This window comes from Stegostoma tigrinum, chromosome 2, assembly GCF_030684315.1.
Source record: "Stegostoma tigrinum isolate sSteTig4 chromosome 2, sSteTig4.hap1, whole genome shotgun sequence".
Classification (NCBI taxonomy): Eukaryota; Metazoa; Chordata; class Chondrichthyes; order Orectolobiformes; family Stegostomatidae; genus Stegostoma; species Stegostoma tigrinum.
Window position 1 is genome coordinate 42,989,704 of NC_081355.1, and position 13,205 is coordinate 43,002,908.

At 42.8% G+C, this 13,205-nt stretch overlaps 1 protein-coding gene across 3 annotated transcripts in view; it reads right to left on the reverse strand.

Annotated features, from left to right (window-relative positions):
- phactr1 (phosphatase and actin regulator 1) overlaps positions 1-13,205 on the reverse strand; it is a 537,086-nt gene that overhangs the window by 514,002 nt on the left and 9,879 nt on the right. The window lies entirely within an intron of this gene.

Sequence of the window (13,205 nt, forward strand, 5' to 3'; positions counted from 1 at the left end):
TGGCACGATTCTTGGCAGTATGGAGGAACAGAGGAATCTTGGGGTCCACATCCAAGTTGCTAACCCAAATTGATTGGGTTGTTAAGAAGGCGTATGATATGTTGGCTTTCATTTGCAGGAGAATTGAGTTTAAGAGCTGCAAGGTTATGCTGCAGCTCTATAAAACCATAATTAGACCACACTTGTAATATTGTGTTCAGTTCTGGTCACCTCATTATAGGACGGATGTGGAAGCTTTAGAGAGGGTGCAGAGAAGATTTACTAGACTGGACTGGAGGGCAAGTCTTATGAGGAAAGGTTGGGGCACCTACGGCTTTACTCATTGGAGTAAAGAAGGATGAGAGGTGACTTTGACAGAGGTGTACAAAGTGATGACAGGCATAGACAGAGTGGATAGCCAGAGACTTTTTCCCAGGGCAGAAATGACTATTACATAGAACATAGAACATAGAACATAGAACATAGAACAGTACAGCACAGAACAGGCCCTTCAGCCCACAATGTTGTGCCGACCACTGATCCTCATGTATGCACCCTCAAATTTCTGTGACCATATACATGTCCAGCAGTCTCTTAAATGACCCCAATGACCTTGCTTCCACAACTGCTGCTGGCAACGCATTCCATGCTCTCACAACTCTCTGCGTAAAGAACCTGCCTCTGACATCCCCTCTATACTTTCCACCAACCAGCTTAAAACTATGACCCCTTGTGCTAGCCATTTCTGCCCTGGGAAATAGTCTCTGGCTATCAACTCTATCTATGCCTCTCATTATCTTGTATACCTCAATTAGGTCCCCTCTCCTCCTCCTTTTCTCCAATGAAAAGAGACCGAGCTCAGTCAACCTCTCTTCATAAGATAAGCCCTCCAGTCCAGGCAGCATCCTGGTAAACCTCCTCTGAACCCTCTCCAAAGCATCCACATCTTTCCTATAATAGGGCGCCCAGAACTGGATGCAGTATTCCAAGTGCGGTCTAACCAAAGTCTTATAGAGCTGCAACAAGATCTCACGACTCTTAAACTCAATCCCCCTGTTAATGAAAGCCAAAACACCATATGCTTTCTTAACAACCCTGTCTGCACACCAAGATCCCTCTGTTCCTCCATGCTGCCAAGAATCCTATCCTTACGAGCGAGAATAATTTTAAGGTGATTGGAGGAAGGGAGATGTCAGAGGTAGGCTCTTTACACAGAGATTAGTGGGTGCGTGGAATACGCTGCTGGCAGTGGTAGTGGAATTAGATACGTTAGAGACATTTAAGCGATTCTTGAATAGACACATGGATGATGGAAAAATGCAGGGTAGTTTGATCTTAGAGTTGGGTAACAGGTTGGCACAACCGAAGGGCATGTACTGTGCTGTACTGTTCTATGTTCTATCTTCTATGTTCTATGTTACAGTCAGATCGATCATTATATTATTGAATGGTGGAGTAGGGCATTTGAGGCGAATGGTCTTCTTCTACTTCTATTTCTTACCACCTTATGATTCAGTCATGGAAAAGATAGAATTAGTACAGTTGCCCATACAAAGTCCACTTTACTGACATCTAGAGGCAAATGCTGAAATTTGGACAGCTGTCCCATAGCCTAGTATAGCAAGTGTCTGGCATTGCCACACACTCAGACTCATAGTTTTCAACCAATACCACTGAATCCCTGGGTATGGCCTGTGCCATGGAAAGGGTTGATCTAAGAAAGGTCACCATGGTTGTATAACTGGGATGGACATTCCTCAGGAATCCTCAACACTGACTCCATATCCTATGAAGATTCATGCCAACATGGCAAGCATTGGCATGGAAATCTCCTCTTAAATATCTCCTCCTAACTTCCCTTAACCGATGAATTAGTTCCCTCCCAGTTGAACATTATTTGGATGTTCTGCAAGTAGCAAGGGCACAAAAGGTGTGAGTTGGGGCTTCAATAACCATTACCATTACTTGGTACCATCACTACTAATCAAACTGATTGAGTTCTGAACGACATACCTGTTTGACTGGGCATGCAGCAAGTAGTGAGGAAACTAACAAGAGAAATAAAACTATTTGACTTCACCCAGCTCATAGGATGATATTGCCAGAGTGACCAACTAAGTCATTGTCCAAACAAAGTTTTAAATTCATCCTTCGTACACTGTCCATCTGGTTGTGTTCTATTGCCTCTATGCTCCGTGCAAATTTAGTCAGTATTTTGAAGACTATGTCAGGGATACAACCAGGCATATCAAAAAAACTAAGATAATAAAATGTGAGGCTGGATGAACACAGCAGGCCCAGCAGCATCTCAGGAGCACAAAATCTGACGTTTTGGGCCTAGACCCTTCATCTGATGAAGGGTCTAGGTCCGAAACGTCAGCTTTTGTGCTCCTGAGATGCTGTTTGGCCTGCTGTGTTCATCCAGCCTCACATTTTATTATCTTGGATTCTCCAGCATCTGCAGTTCCCATTATCACTGATATCAAAAAAACTAGATGCTTACTTGTTGAGATATAGCTATGGACAACCTACAACCAAGGGATCAAATCAAAGCTCAACAGGCCTGTCTTATTCAAGTATGAATGGTGGAGCACAATTAATGGGAAAATGAGATTTATGAAAATACCAATGATTATGGAACCCAACATAAATGCAGAAAACAAGACAGAAACATTTACAAGTGTTTTCTGACAGAAATTTTCTTTTGATTTGGCTTTGCATCATCCTGATGACCCACTATTACAGAAGCAAGTCTTTAGCCTATTCAATGCACTCTATGAGATATCAAGAAATGGCTGAGTGTACTGAATATAACAAATGCTACAAGCCCTGAAAACGTTCCAGTTGTAGATATTTTTAATCAACCTGTGCACACATGTTAATATACATCTCTGGAGCAGATGAGATTTAAATGCAGGCCTATTGGTCCAAAGGTAGCAACCCTACCACTATATCACAAGAACTCTCTTTGTGAAGTGTACATGATAAGTCCTATACTATAGAAGCACAATGCACATCCCAGCTGTACTACTGAAAATTTGTTCTGCAAAGTTATCAAATCCACTAGCTGAACTGTTCCAGTCATCTACCAAACATTGTGGATAATCGTGCAGGAATGTCTTGTCAGTGAAAAGCATCACAATTCTATTCCAGCCAATTACCACACAATCAATGCACCAGAACCACTTAGCTTCAGATCTGTAGAGGCTTTTTCACCCAACACAACATAAAATGGCCGTGGTTTTTGAAAGTCACTCTTCTCACCTCTGGTCAATGTCCTAGAATAAATCATCCTCATCTCATCAAATAGAATTCCTACAATGCAGAAGCAGGCCAATCAGCCCATCAAGTCCACATCGACCCTCTGAAGAACATCCCACCCAGACTCACGTCTTACCCTATCCCTACATTTCCCACCCTTGACCCTACAAGCAATTTAGCATAGCCAATCCACCTAGACTGCACATGTTTGAACTGTGGGAGGAAGCCAATGTACCAGAGGAAACCCATGCAGACACGTGGAGAATGCACAAACACCACACATTCGCCTAAAGCTGGAATTGAACCGGAATCCCTGCCACTGTGAGGCATCAGTGCTGAGCAGTGACCACCGTGTTGCTCCAAAAAAGTGTGTACGGTGGGTGAAATGTTATCAAAGTAAGATGGAAATGTGAAGTAATCCAATCTTAAGCATTGTTTTAAACATTTGTTTGTCATAGAATCCCTACAGTGCAGAATAGGCCATTTAGTCCATCAAGTCTGCACCAACCCTATGAAAAGCATTTCACCCAGCCCCACCATGACCCTGCATTTATCATGGCTAATCCAACCAGCACATCCCTGGACATAATGGTTCAATTTAGCACGGCCAATTTACCTAATCTACACATCTTTGGGCTGCGGAAGGAAACCAGAATGCCCAGCAGAAACCCACTCAGACATGGGGAGAATGTGCAGACTCCATACACAGTCATCCAAGGCTGCAATGAAACCTGGATCCCTTTGTGCTAATTACTGTGCCACTATGCTGCCTGTTTGTCATTGATCTATTTCCCAACATAAGTTCAGAAGGCCATAAGATGATTGAATAGGCAACCATCAGTAAGTCACCATGAAGTGATTGAATAGTAGTGTTCAACTTTATTTGCAGCACCTTAGACAATGTTGATAATAGCATTGCATTCAGGCTTTTCACATTCACGTAATTTACAAGTGACATTTCTGAGAAATAGCCAGCAGGCAATTACCATCTTCAGCAAAAGGTCCCTTATGGCACTGTGGCAGTATGCCTACCTATGGATTAAGAGGCCTGGATTCAAATGCATAATGACATTTCTGAATAGGTGGATGAGGAAAATATATACCATCTTCAGCAAGGCATCTAATTATTTCCCCTTGATATTCACTGTGTCATCACTGTTTTTGAATTCTCATCTGGGACCACCAAGACAGGAAACTTTAACTGGATGAACCACAAAAGTCCTGTGACCACAAGAACAGGACTGAGATTGGAGTCTTGCAGTGAATGACTCATCTTCTGGCTCCCCAAAGGCTGTCCAGTATCTAAAACCAAATGTCAGGCATGTGATGTTATGCTCCCCATTTACCATGATTAGTACAGTTCCATCGGCATACATCCATGCCTGATTAGCAACCATCATCACCTTAAATACTCATTTCATTTACCACCGTCTGCATCCCCAAATGTATGACAGGAACATGTAAAAGCTCTTTCCATGGAACATTCCTAATCAGTGACTTCCACCACTTAAAAGGATAAGGGCAGCGCAAACACCACCACCCGCAAGTTCCACTCCTTGTCGCATGCTATCTTTTATTTCTCTGTTCTTTCATGGTCACTGGGATAAAATCCCAGAATTTTCCAGCCAATAATATTTTGGACTTACTTTCCTCACAGGGATGACAAGTGAAGTGCAATTAAGCATAAACGAGATGACCAACCTATGATTGTAGAATTTTAAAAAACAGGAGTTGGTAAACTTCCAGATAACAAAATTAATTGACATTTGGAAAACTGTTGACTCCCACTAACTTGATTAATGTTTTTTAATGAAATATTGGAGAGCTATTGTGAGGGAAATGTAAATTAAGTTTGTTTTATGTTGATATTCATAAAGTATTATCAAAATTCAAACTCATGGGAGGGACTATGGAAGCACAGACTAAGGAACACATAATTAGTTAAGCAAAAATATATAAAATAGTGGTGACTGCTTGTTTTTAATACTGGACAGACATGTACCAACAGTGTTACTAGGGTCAGTAGTAAAAGAACTAGTATCTTTTAAATATGTAGTGAACAGCAGTATTTGGACATACAGGGCATAATTTACAGACAGCACCAGCCTTGGGAACCTTGTAAATAATAAGGTGACTTATTTCAGGAACACATGGACAATATAAAAGAGCTCTGACTTTGTTATTAAGCCTGCCATTAAGGGGTGGGGAGTGCTATGGTTGTCTGGTGTACTGACTTCTACATTGCAGAGGCTCATCACCAACTTTCTCAATGCGTCTTCCTATCTTCCCCAGACCATGAACCTACCATGACACATAGGCCATTGTATCAACTATGGTAACTGACTTCATTTCGTCCGGTGACCTCCTCCCCACTGCCTCCAAGCTGATAGGCCCCTTGCCCTGCACAGCTCGCTTCTACCTTCTTCCAAAATTCCACAAACGGGACTGTTCAGGCAGACCCATTGTTTCACCCTGCTCCTGCCCCCAGAACTCAAGTCTTCCTACCTTGTCCAGTCCCTGCCCACTTACATATATGATTTCTCTGATGTTTTATGCTTGTTTCAATATTTCCAGTTTACAGGCTCCAGTCGCCTCCTCTTTACCACGGATGTGCAATCCCCTTACACATTCATCCCCTACTAGGATGTTCTCAGAGCTCTCCGCTTCTTCCTGGAGCAAAGGTCTGAAACATCCCCACCCAACACCACCCTCCTCCACCTGGCCAAGCTAGTTCTCACCCTTAACAACTTCTCTTCTAACTCTTTTCACTTTGTTCAGGTCAATGGAGTGACCTGGGGTGGCCAGGGGCATCCACACGGGCCCAAGTTATGACTGTCTCTTCAAGAGTATGTAGAACATTCCTTGTTCCAGTCCTATTCCAGCCCCCACCCACAACTCTTCCCACAATGTATTGATGACATCATTCGTGCTGCTTCCCTTTCTCACCCAGAATTGGAAAAGTTCATCGATTTCGTTTCCAATTTCTACCCTTCCCTCACTTTCATCTGGTCTATCTCTGACTCCTCCCTTCCCTTCCTCAACATCTCTGCTTCTATTTCTGGGGATAAACTAGCCATTAATATCCTTTATAATTCCACTGACTCCCACACCTACCTAGACTATACATCCTCGCACCCTGCTTCCTGTAAAGTCTCCATCCCATTCTCTCAGTTCCTCCATCTCCATCGCAAATATTCAGATGAGCCTAACTTCAACAAGGAAGCCTCTGAAATGTCAACCTTCTTCCTCAACTGAAGATTCCCCAGCACCATTGTTGACAGAGCCCTCAACCAAGTACAACGAATCTCCAGCACTTCTGCCTTCACCCGCTCTCTTCCCTCCCGCAACAGCGATAGGGTTCCCCTTGTCCTTATCTACCATCCCACCAGCATGCTTCTCTAGAAGATCATCAGACGCCATTTCCCCCACCTCTAGTGAGATGCCACCACCAGACACATATTTCCCTTTCCTCCCTTGTCCATCTTCCACAGGGACCGTTCCCCCAGGACTCCTGGTTCACTCTTCTTTTACCCCCAGCAACCCCAGACAGTTCCATGGCATCTTCCCTTGCAATCAGTGAAGGTGTAACACCTGCCCATTTACCTACCCAGTATCCAAGGGACCAAATATACCTCCCAGAATCTAGCCTACTGCATTTGCTGGCAACAGTTTGGTCTCTTCTACATTGGGGAAACAAAACATAGACTAGGTGCCCACTTCACAGAATATCTACCTTCTGCTCGCAAAAAAGATTCTAAACTTCCTGTTGCCTGCCATTTTAACACCCTGTTCTCTGGCCAACATCTCTGTTTCAGGCTTGCTGCAGTGTTCCAACAAAGCTCAGTGCAAGCTGGAAAAACACCTCATTGGGGACCCTGCAGCCCTCTGAACTCAATATCGAGTTCAATAACTTTAGGGCTTGGATTCTCTCATGAACTAGCTCCCCACCTCACACACCCGGCCTTGTTATCACATATTACACACTACCTGTTGCTAGTCACTAACAATCCCCATTAACAGCTATTCACATTCCTAGCCAGATCGTTATCATCTCCTTTGTCTATTGCATTGCTCTTCTCTCTCTTTGGGCTTTATCCTTTATCCTATCATTTACTCCCTACACCAACCCCCTCCATATTTTCTGAATATAAACTAATATTTTCCTAGCTACCATTAGTTCTGAGGAAGGGTCACCAGACCCAAAACATTACCTCTGATTTTTTTCTTCATAGATGGAGCCAGATCTGTTCAGCTTTTCCAGCAACTTCTGTTTTTTGTAAAAGAGCACTTTGTTATGTTTGGAATGTGGATTGAATTGAGAATGAAAGGACATTGCTTTTAAAAGGAGGATATTGTAAAAAAAATTTGCATCTTAGGAAAATCAGTGAATCTAATTAATGCATATGAAACAATATTACTTGATGGGGACATGGCTTTCAGACAAATCAGCATTATTAATTATGGGTTTAGAACAGCTCAGAAAAGCAACACCTCTTATTTTTCAGGTTATAGTTTAACACAGATTCTGTGAGGGGATTGATGAAGCAAAGAGACTGCCAGAGGTTGGCTGCGTAAGTTATTCACTGCCTTTTCTCTGTAGAGTTTCTTTCCAATTGTTTGCTGAACAAGCAGAAGAGCTACCTTATAGATGTTGAAAGAATCAATTATGAAACCCAGACAGCAAGAAGGCATCCAGTAAACTACAGACTGGTCATTACTGTGCATGTAACACTGAGGCATTATTCAAGAATTTAAAGGATTGAGAAAGCAACCACTTAATTTGTGATTTGGACTGGTAATACAGATAGTGTTAACTATGCAAGAATATGCAAAGTTACTTGTTCATTGTCACTGAAGAATGTGTTGCTGTTTTCTTCCATCCCAAGAAAGCGGACAGAAATAGGCTAATAGGGACTTATGAAAGTGTTATTAATCCTTCTTATTTGTGGCAACTCGTGGAATAGTGACACTTGATTCCCAGCACATTACTCCAGAGGGTTGCAACAACAAACACATGAAGTAGGCAGATACGTCACAAATTCAAGTCTTCTTTAGTTGGGTGCAATGGTAGTTTATTTAAGATTTGTTCTGTAGTTCCCATACCTTAAAATCCACTTGTATTAAATAGACTTTAGTGCTTAGCATTTACACAATAGGAAATGGAACTACACATCTAATCTAATCAGCATATGCCACACTCAAAACAACAAATGCTGGAGATCATAACAGGTCAGGCAGCATCCATGAGAGAGAACAAACTAACGTTTCAAGTCTAAATGATTCTTCATCACACCTGAAGTGTGGAAAAGACAGCGTTTATGCAATAGTGGTGAGGGGGGGTGGTGTTGGAGTGCTGGAATAGAAAGGATGTTGATAGCTTAGATTAATTGATTGGAATGAGAAAATGGCGGAATAATGGTGTGTCACACTTAATTCCCTCTAGTTTGGACCGTTTAATAATGACAAAGGTCCTGAGTTCTTTGCGCTAAAGTTTTCACCTTCCACACACAATATCTGCTAAATATGTTCATTACTTACAAATAGTATTGCTATGTTTCTGAGCAAGTTAGCTCTTTCTTTCACATACTATATTAAAATCATTGCAAAAAAAAGGGAAGTAATATATTTTGGGAGAAAGAAAAAGGAGAAGCAATACAACTTCAATTGGATATCATGAGTCTGTTATCAAACTTTTGAATGAAACTCTTTAATGTTAATGTTGATCTCTCTCTGCACCTTCTCAGGAGCTTTAACATTGTATCCTGCAATCTGTTCTGTTACCTGATACAGTTGTATCGAATGGTCTGCCTGTAAAGCATGTAAGACAACACTTTTCACTGTACCTCAGTACATGTGAGAATAATAAATCATATCAAACCAAATCAGAATAAGGTGCAAGGTGCATTCAGGGGGTGGTCAGACTGAACATACCTGGGACCATAGGCCAGCAAATCTTTGGATGTTGCAGCAGAGTTTGTGTAAGTATTATGAAAGTAAATAGATTTTTTGGCTTTATTAATGGAGAAGTAGGGTACAAAATCAAGCAGGTTATGTTAGTGATAACAAAGTGTGGAGCTGGATGAACACAGAAGGCCAAGCAGCATCTTAGGAGCACAAAAGCTGACGTTTCAGGCCTAGACCCTTCATCAGAAAAGGTGGGGTGGGGAGAGGGTTCTGAAATAAATAGGGAGGGGGAGGTGGATCGAAGATGGATAGAGAAGATAGGTGGAGAGCAGAGGAGACAGACAAGTTAAAGGGGCGGGGATGGAGCCTGTAGAGGTGAGTGTAGGTGGGGAGGCAGGGAGGGGATAGGTCAGTCTGGGGAGGATGGACAGGTCAAGGGGGCGGGGTGAGGTTAGTAGGTAGGAAATGGAGGTGTGGCTTGAGGTGGGAGGAGGGGATAGGTGAGAGGAAGAACAGGTTAGGAAGGCGAGGATGAACTGGGCTGGTTTTGGGATGCATTGGGGGGAGGGGAGATTTTGAAGCTTGTGAAATCCACATTGCTACCATTGGGCTGCAGGGTTCCCAGGCGGAATACGAGTTGCTGTTCCTGCAACCTTCGGGTGGCATCATTGTGGCACTGCAGGAGGCCCAGAATCATGTCCATCCTGTCAGCTTTTGTGTGCCTAATATGCTGCTTGGCCTGCCGTGTTCATCCAGCTCCACACTTTGTTATCTCGGATTTTCCAGCGTCTGCAGTTCCCATCATCTCTGATACAAGGTTATGTTAGAACTTTGTAAAACTTTGGTTGTGCCTCAGTTGGAATATTGGCCCAAATCTTCTCAGGCCAGCAGTGCCATCAGAATGCAGTTAGTGCACTTACTTTCTTACCCTACTCTCTGCATTTCTGGGCCTGGGTTCCAATAGGGTAGCCTGTAGTGTGGGATTGTTGAGGGGAAGCCAAGCCATGGCTTTCTTTTTAAAGCATTATCCAAGAAGGGCTTAAATAAGTCGGTCAGGAAATAGGTGACAGACAAATGATGATAGTGTAGAAAAGGGTGTGAATTCATGTGGCAAGTTCTGGGAGAGGGTTCAAGTTAAGGGTTGTTGAAAACAGTTTTATACTTTTGCAGTGTGAGGACTACATATATTTTATTTGAAGATATAAACTGAAAAATAGAAGTGTAGATTATTCAGGTTTTTTTAGCAACTCAAAGGAGAAGTGAAACTTTAAGGTTTTACAGTAGATTTGTGGATGGTGTGGTTTGTTGGTTTGCCAAGCTCGTTCGTTGTTCTGCAGGCATTTCATTACTCTGCTGAGTGACATCATCGGTGCAGCCTCCGTTGAAGCGCTGTTGTGTTTTCCCACCTGTAATTTAAACTCGGGTGTCCGTTGAGCTGCATTACCTCACTTCTGGTTTTCCTTCACAATAGAGTGTATACTATGTGTTTATTGATGGCTTTCTTAGTGGAGTATCAGGCTTCTAGGAATTCTTGTGCTTGTCTCTGCTTTGCCTGTCCCAGGATCCTGATGTCCCAATTGAATTGGTAGTTTTCCTTATCCATGTGGATAGAGATGAGTGAGCATTGGTCGTGTCTTTTTGTTGCCAGTTGATGTTTGTGTACCCTTGTGGTTAATTTCCTTCCTGTTTGTCCAAAGTAGTGTTTGTCTCAGTCTTTGCAGGGAATCCTGTAAAATGACATTGGTCCTGTCCATAGTGGGCAGTGGGTCTTTGGTTTGAGTGAGCAGTTGGCATAGGGTTGATGTGGGTTGGTGTGCTACTTTGATGCCCAGTGATCATAAGCATGTTGTGATCAGTTCAGATGTATTCCTGATTTAACATAGCGTGATGAGTATGTCGGGGCGTGTAGTATCTGCCTGATGTCATTCTTGTCACAGGCAACTTTTAAACCAGTTTTTTGGATATCCCTTGTCTTTGAATACTTGGAAGAGGTACTCTTCTTTTTGGCGAGGTTCTGTGCTGCTGCAGTGTGTTGTTGCTCGTTTAAATAATGTTCTCATGCAACTTCATCTGTGTGTGTTAGAATGGCTGCTGTTGAAATTCAGTACTTGGTCAGTGTGTGTGGCTTTCCTGTGTATCTTTGTTAGGAATTTCCCACTGGTTCTGCATTCCACCATGATGTCCAAGAATGGGAGCTGTTTGTTCTTCTCTTCTCTAGTGAATCTGATCTTGGTGAGGGTGCTGTTTATTAGTTTGTGTCTCCTCTAGTTTGGTCTATTTAACAATGACGAAGGTGTTGAAGTGAAACTGTAATGGTGTTTACTTACTGATTACACAAGAGCATAAATTTTGCATATGCTGGACTCAACATCTTTACGAGACATGCTGACACCAGGGGCATTTGGGTCTGAAAAGAAATGGGCCAGCAACAGCTTTTGCACTGGTTTTAAAATTGAAGTTTGTCACAAACCTGAGACCTCCTAAAGCCTGTAAGCAATAACAAATCTCCCTCTATCAGTGGAAGAAACACAGCACAAAAAGGCTGTGAAAAAAAGAACACAGAAGATACATAGAATATAGAACTGTACAGCACAGGAATGGGCCATTCAGCGTACGATGTTGTGCTGAACATGATGCCAAATTAAACTAATCCCTTCTGCCTGCCTTTGATCCATATCCCTCCATTCTTTGCATATTCATGGGCTTATCTGGAAGTTCCTTAAATGCCGCTATTGTATCTGCCTCCACCACTCCCCCGGCAGACTCCTACCCCTCACATCTCCTTCTAGCTTTCCTCCTCTCACCTCAAATGCATGCCCCCAAAATTTAGACATTTCAACTCTGCAAAAAGGTTTCTGACCAGCAACCCCATCTATGCATCTCATAATTGTATCGACTTCTATCAAGTCTCCCCTCAGCCTCCACCACTTCTGAGAAACAACTCAAGTTTTCTGGCCTCTCCTAATAGGTCAGACCCTGTAATTCAGGCAGCATCAGGGACCCTCTCCAAAGCTTTCACACCCTTCCTGTAATGTGGCAACCAAAAATGAATGCAGTATCTTAAGTGCAGCCTAACCAAAGATTTATGAAGCTGCAACATGACATCCTGACTCTTGTATTCAATTCCCTGACCAATAACTGCAAGCATTCCCATATACCATCTTCACCACCCTACTTGCACAGCCACTTTCAGTTAGCTATCAACTTGAGCTATTGGCAGCACAGTGGCTCAGTGGTTAGACTGCTACCTCACAGTGCCAGGGACCCAGGTTCAATTCCACTGTGTGGAGTTTGCATGTTTTCTCCATGTCTGCATGAGTTTCCTCCAGGTGCTCCGGTTTTCTCCCACGTCCAAAGATGTGCATGTTGGGTGGACTGGCCACACTAAATTGCTTGTAGTGTTCATGGATGTGTAGATTATGGGGGTGGGTCCAGGTGGGATGCCTTGAGGCTTGGTGTGGACTTGTTGGGCTGAAGGGCATGTTTCCACACTGTAGGGATTCCATGAACCCCAAGATTCCTCTGTACGTCAATGCTGTTCAGGGTCCTGCCATTAACTGTATATTTTTCCTTAACATTTGATTTCCCAAAGTGCAGCACCTCACACTTACCCAGTTTAAACTCCATCTGCCACTTCTCTGCCTTTATCTGCAACTGATCTATAACCCACTGTATCCTTTGATAACCTTCCACACTATCCAAAACTCCATCGATGTATCATCTCAAACTTACTAACCGACCCATCAAGATTTTCATCCAAGTCATTTATATAAATCAGAAACAGCAGAGATCCCAGTATGGGTCCCTGTGGAACATCACTAGTCACGGACCTCCAGCCTGAAAACAACCTTCCACCACCACCCTCTCCTCTGTCTTCTATGGCCCAACGAATTCTAAATCTACATGACCAAATCACCACTGATCTAATCTTCTGGATGAAGGTCCCATGAGGGATATTGTTGAAAGCCTCACTAAAATTGGACTCTTGCCCCACAGAATTTGTTCGTTTTTGCCTATGTCTTCCATTCAGAGTGATTGTCTTGTGTAATCTATTTGTGAAT